This window comes from Carlito syrichta, unplaced genomic scaffold (genome assembly GCF_000164805.1).
Source record: "Carlito syrichta isolate Samal-C Ts95f unplaced genomic scaffold, Tarsius_syrichta-2.0.1 Scaffold303604, whole genome shotgun sequence".
Lineage (NCBI taxonomy): Eukaryota > Metazoa > Chordata > Mammalia > Primates > Tarsiidae > Carlito > Carlito syrichta.
Genome location: NW_007247700.1, coordinates 921532 through 927531, shown reverse-complemented (window position 1 = coordinate 927531; position 6000 = coordinate 921532).

Below are 6000 nucleotides of genomic sequence, written 5' to 3'. Positions count from 1 at the left end.
TGCCCGGCCCGCTGCAGCCGGACCCTTGCCAGGCTCCTCGCACGCCCCCCTTGCTCTGTGACCTACCTGCGCCCCGCTCCCTTCTCTCTCCTTCCTTCTCCCCCTTCTAACGGGCGAGCCGCCGCGGCGGCAGCGGGGGTTGAAACCTGAGCCTGGGGGCAGGAGCACCAGGCGGGAGCAGGGCTGCCCGCCCTCCTCCCAGGGGATCCGCCCCGGTCCTCGGCTCATCCGATCTCCTCCCCACCATCCCCATTCCCACCTCCACCCATTTCTTCTCTCGCCGGACTGGAAATACCTGTCTGCGTTGGCGAGCTCCCCAGTCTTGCCCGGGCGCCTCCCACGACGTGCAGTTGGGGAAGGCTGTGCTCTGAGCCTGGGGTTGCCAAGTCGGTCCCAGGCAGCTCTGGTACCAACGACCCAGAGAAACGGGCCCAAGGGGGAGAAACGACAGACATCCTGACACGGAGTTGAAAGGGAGGGATGACATAAAGGATCAGTTACTGAACCCTTGCAGGGTTTCAGCCCCTGGCCTAGACGCTTTATAACTCCGATGTAAGCTGCACAAAAACCCTGTGAAGTATGGTTCCTTCCGTCCAAGGAGAAAGCTGGGCTCCAGACGAAGTAACTCACCCAGCTTTCCCATCCAGCACATGGCAGGACTGGATTCAGAGCCAGCCAAGACCTCAGCAAACCCACTCCCTTGGAGACTTCACCATCAGACAAAAAGATACTTTGCATATCTGTCCCTTGGTGATTTCCACTTCCTCAGCTTGGGGATGCTGTAGGGATACAGGATCAGCTTAAGTGAACATTACCTGTGCAGGTCCAGCCCATTCAGGTGACTTCCTTGGAAACCTTCCCTTAAAGCAACATGTTACTAAGACTCAAACTTAGACCAGCAGGTGTCAGATGCACAGAATCATGGCTGCCACGAAAGGAAAGACCCTCCGGGATGAGCCTACACACTGCTTGGCACCAGCATTGCTGGCACATCATCTTTCCAGGAGGTCATTCAGTCACTATCTGATCATGCCCTGGGCCAAGAAGCTCATGAGTATCAAAGATGTGATACTCATCCCATCTTTAGTAAGCACTGACTGCTGGACAGTTCTTCCAGGTGTGAATGTCTGCAAGCTTTTGCCAGACAGAAAAGAAAGTGCAGCTGAGGGCGAGAAGGGGCTGGAGCAGTGGGCTGGGCTCTCCCACCATCCCTCCAACAGATGCTCCAGAAGCAGCGGCTTTTCAATATTGCTTTTCAGTGTTATAGCTGACCTAGCAATTGATAAGACTAAAACGAAAACATGTTAGTGGATGCAATGTAGAAGCAAGGCTAGAAAAGATGGTCAAAGAGTGAAGACTTCTTTACTTCTTGAATCCTCACCAAGCAGTGGGAAAGATCTCCCTTCCTCATGTTAGAATTGGCCACACCTCTGGTTCAAATGTTTCATTTCCGCTGTCTCTTGAGGTTGATTTCTTGAGAATTTCTTGAGGATGAGCTAATCTCATTGGGACATTAAAGTTTTTTGTAAAGTGATATTTAAAATGGTTTTCAATTTTTATTTCATTTTATTTTATCTTTTTGGAATCGGAGTCTCACTCTGTCACCCAGGCTGGAGTACAGTGGCACATTCACAGCTACTGCAGCCTTGACCTGCTGGGCTCAGGTGATCCTTCCGCCTCAGTCTTCCAAGTAACTGGAACTGCAGGTGCACATCATCATGCCCAGCTATTTTTTTTTTTAATTTATTATAGTGAGGAGGTCTCTCCATATTGCCCAGGCTGGTCTCAAACTACTGAGCTCAGGCAATCCTCTTGCCTTGGCCTCCCAAAGGGCTGGGATTACAGGCGTGAGCCACTGTGCCTGGCCTGGTTTTCAATTTTTGAAAGATTATGATATGGCCATTTTTTTCTAGAAGCTTATTTTATCAGTTTTATTATTGTCTTTTTTTTCTGATTCTTATGTATATTGTAAGTTTTTGTTAAGAAGAAGAACCTAGGCTTATAACTTGTTCCCTCACAGTGCCAGAAGTGAAAGTTGATAAAAATAGTCCCTGAGGTTCAAAACGAAAGGGTTCCCTCTAGGTTGTCCTTGATCCATGATCATTACTCTCTGGGAAAGCTTATTCAACTAACTAGGACTCCACTAACCTCAGTATCCGCGAGCCCACACATTTTCAACTTGCTGACAAAGAAATCAGAAAATGTCACTCTCTCACCTGGAGCTCGGACATTCTCCTCCTCTTGCCCTTGAACATTAAAACTCCAGGCTCTCCAGCCTTGGGACTGAGAGTTCCACTGCTGGCCTCCCTGGTTCTGAGGACTTTTTTTTTTTCTTCTTCTTTTTGAGTCAGAATCTCTCTCTGTCGCCCAGGCTGGAGTGCAGTGGCACGATCACTGCTACTGCAGCCTCAACCTGCTGGGCTCAAGTGATCCTTCCACCTCAGGAGTAGCTAGAACTATAGGTGTGTGCCACCAGGCCTGGCTAATTTTTTTATTTTTTTATTTTGTAGAGATGAGGTTTCTCCATGTTGTCCTTGACTGGGTTAGAACTCCTGAGCTCAGGCGATCCTCTCGCATCAGCCTCCCAAAGTGCTGGGGTTATAAGCATGAGCCACTGTGCCCCAGCCAAGTGACTTCTGAGGCTTTTAAACTTGAACTGAGTCACACTAGCAGCACCCGAGGGTCCTCAGTTTGCAGTCAGCCTGTTGTGGGACTCAACCTCTGTAACTCCCCTACGCAACTCCCTCTCATCTATCTACATATCTATATCCATCTCTATCTATACCCATATCTGTATCCGTCTGTCCCACTGGTTCACCTTTCTGGTGTGTTCCTGATATTTCAGCAGGCCTAGTGAAGAAAAGACCTGGCCTGCTCCACAGCATGACACAGAGGGTTTGGTGTAACCTCAGAGGTGCTTGCTTATCATGGTCAAGGATCCCAATCAGCAAACGTTCTCATCATCCATAAATAAGCAGAGAATTACTTGAAAGCAAATGAGCCCTGGAAGTTGAAACACATGAACTTTTAGTAGTTACCACAACTGAAGTGTTAAAACTGCTTATATCAATTAAGCACCATGTATCTATCCCATATTCTATAATAGAAAGTGAGAGTGGTTTTAATAATCAATAGTATGGATTTTTCTGTATTATTATACATAGGCACTCTTAGTAAGGATTATATCAACTTAAATAAATTATACCTGAGTTAAAAAAGAAAAAATGTTGCTGGACGTGGTAGCTCACACCTGTAATCCTAGCACTTTGGAGGATAAAGTAGGAAGATTGCTTGAGCCCAGGAGTTTGAGACTAACCTGAGCAACATAAGACCTTGACTCTAAAGCAAAAAAGAAAGGTGGAGGTGGTGGCACGTGCCTGTTGCCCCAGATACTTGGGAGGCTGAGGTGGAAGGATCGCCTGAGCCCAGGAGTTCCATGCTGTGTTGAGCTGTGATTGTGCAACTGCACTCCAACCTGGGAGACAGGGTGAGACCCCAACTCAAAAAAAGAAAGAAAGAAAAGAAACTGTTGACGATTCCAGGGACACTGCCGACCATATGCCTGTGGACACTGGCTTTATCACCAGGTCAGAAGCGTAGCACGCTTTCTCGCATATTGCCAGTCAACTATAGGTATGCCTGTCTTCTGTCCCAGTGAGACGCTAAGCTCCACGAGGGTGTGGATCTTGCTGAGTTGGTCCTTGGCTTCTTCATGGGAAGGGCCCCTCCCCTCTCCAGCCTGGCTTCTCACACACTTCTTCTTTATCGCTGTGCATGTAGCCTTACAGTTCTTAGCCCTTGCTGTGCCCTTTCATGTCAGTCCTGGTGCTTAGCTTCTGCCTGGCTGGAATGCCCTTTTCTCCTTTCCCTGAATTCACTGCTGATCGCAGGTCCAATTTCTGTTGGCCTGCTCTCTGCAGGACGCCTTCCCTGACTCCTCCCACCATACCCTGGTCACCCCAGCTTTTGTCACGCCCTGTAACTGGATCTTTACAGGCTACACAAAGAGTTCCTGGAGGACACAGATGTTTTTCTGCCTCTGCAGGGCTTGCCGGTTCCTGACGCTTACCAAGTGCTTAAATGTTACCTCCTTCCCCAAATTTGCTCTCACCTGTTTCAAAGGGAGAGAAAGCAGCAGACTGTAAAGTGCTGTGGAGTGACTGTTTCTGGTGTTTTGCAGAGGAAGTGGCAAGGGCTTCTCTGACCTGTATCCGGCTTCCTTCGGGGTCTCACCTTTCCTCTTCCCGGTGTTCTGGGCTATTTTGAGGCCTCAGCACCCCTCTGTTCAGAGATCAGGTGCGAAAAGAAGGGACTTTGTCAACTTTCCAGGGAGCTCCCAGGGCCAGCCATACATTCATTCCCAGATTCACTCTCTGGGTACTACATTCTGAAGTACACAGGAAATGAGCTTCCCTGTGTGTGGAAGATAGATTCCAGTGGTCTTTTCCCATCAATCTCCAGCCCCTGCAGTGAGACCTCCTGAGGAAGGAATGAGAGGGGTTGGAGGGACTGGGGACCATCGCAGGCCTTTTGGAGGCGGGACGGCTCAGCGACTGCCTTCTAGAGGGACAGGGCTCAGGCCCTCAGAGAGTAGAGGGGACTGGTTGGCCAGACCTGAGAGCTCAAGAGAACTGGTTTTCCAACCTCATGCCCCACCTCCTTCCCAAGCTCCAGGGCCGCATCACCTGCACAGAATCTGAGGAGACACATCTCTCGACTTCTGGGCCTTTCTGTGCTGCCCTCAGGACTCTCCTCTTGGATGTCCTTTGCAGGCCAGTGTGCCCCACTTCCCTCAAAACCTTGGCCTCCTTGGATTCCAGTGCATTCCATGGCCCCTTCACAGCCTCCATGTTCCTTTCTTTGGAAGGTGCTTTGGAGATCAGCATCTTTCCCATCATGACAGGGAGAAGGGAAACATCCAGTATGGCAGGGCACGCCTCCTGCCACGGGCCTTAAGTGTCAATTCAGAAGCTCCCAGCCCCCCCTGCTTCTGTGGGAGCCGAGGTTCTGTGTCTAAGAGCTCCAAGTAGCTGCCTCTCAACCTACATCTCCTTCCTTGTGTGCACTCCCTGTACAAGAGGACTGTGGCTCACTGGAAGTTTGCTGAACACAGTGTCCAAGCCAGAGGCATGTCACCTGAGATGTCACCTAGAGCTCGCCCCACCACCTCCCTCAATTCCCACCCTGACCACACCTATCCTGTCACTTGAGTGGCCTCTTTTTTTTTGAGTCAGAGTCCCACTCTGTTGCCCAGGCTGGAGTGCAGTGGCACAGTCTTCACAGCCTTGACTACCTGGGTTCAGGTGATCCTTCTCCCTCAGCCTCCTGAGTAGCTGGGACTACAGGCATATGCCACCAAGCCCAGCTAATTTTTTTAATTTTTTTATAGAAACAAGGTCTCGCTATGTTGCCCAGGCTGGTCTGGAACCCCTAGGCTCAAGCAATCCTTTCACCTCCAACTCCCAAAGTGCTAGGATTACAGACGAGAGTCACCGTGCCCGGGCTTGGGTGGCTTCTAATTCTCTCCTCAGTCCCTCCACCTCTCCCCATGGCAACTGCATAAGTAACCTCCACAAGATATGATTTGGGAAGAATAACGGAGACTTGGGCAGTGGTACATGCGGATCACTGGGCTAGGAGGAGCAAGAGAACACGTTTAAGGGTCTTTGCCAGGAGGTGGGGGGGTGTGCATTAACCCAACACAAGATTACAGAGAAAAGGTCTAATATGTGGAAATCTACAGAGTTGTACAGACGGGACAGTAATACCAAGCCCTAGCAGAAGCCAAGGGTCTCAGCTATTGATGTAGCAGAGTTATCAGCCCTGCTGGACAGTCACCAGAGGCCCAGCGCAACTGGCATGAAGGAGATAAATGAGAGGTCACCGGGCTCGACTCACACCCAGAGTAGGCCTGAGCTGGGGTCCTCCATAGCGCCCTGCATAGGCAGCTTCCAGACCAGGATGGGATGGGCAGGGTAATTGAGTAAAGGCCATCAGCCA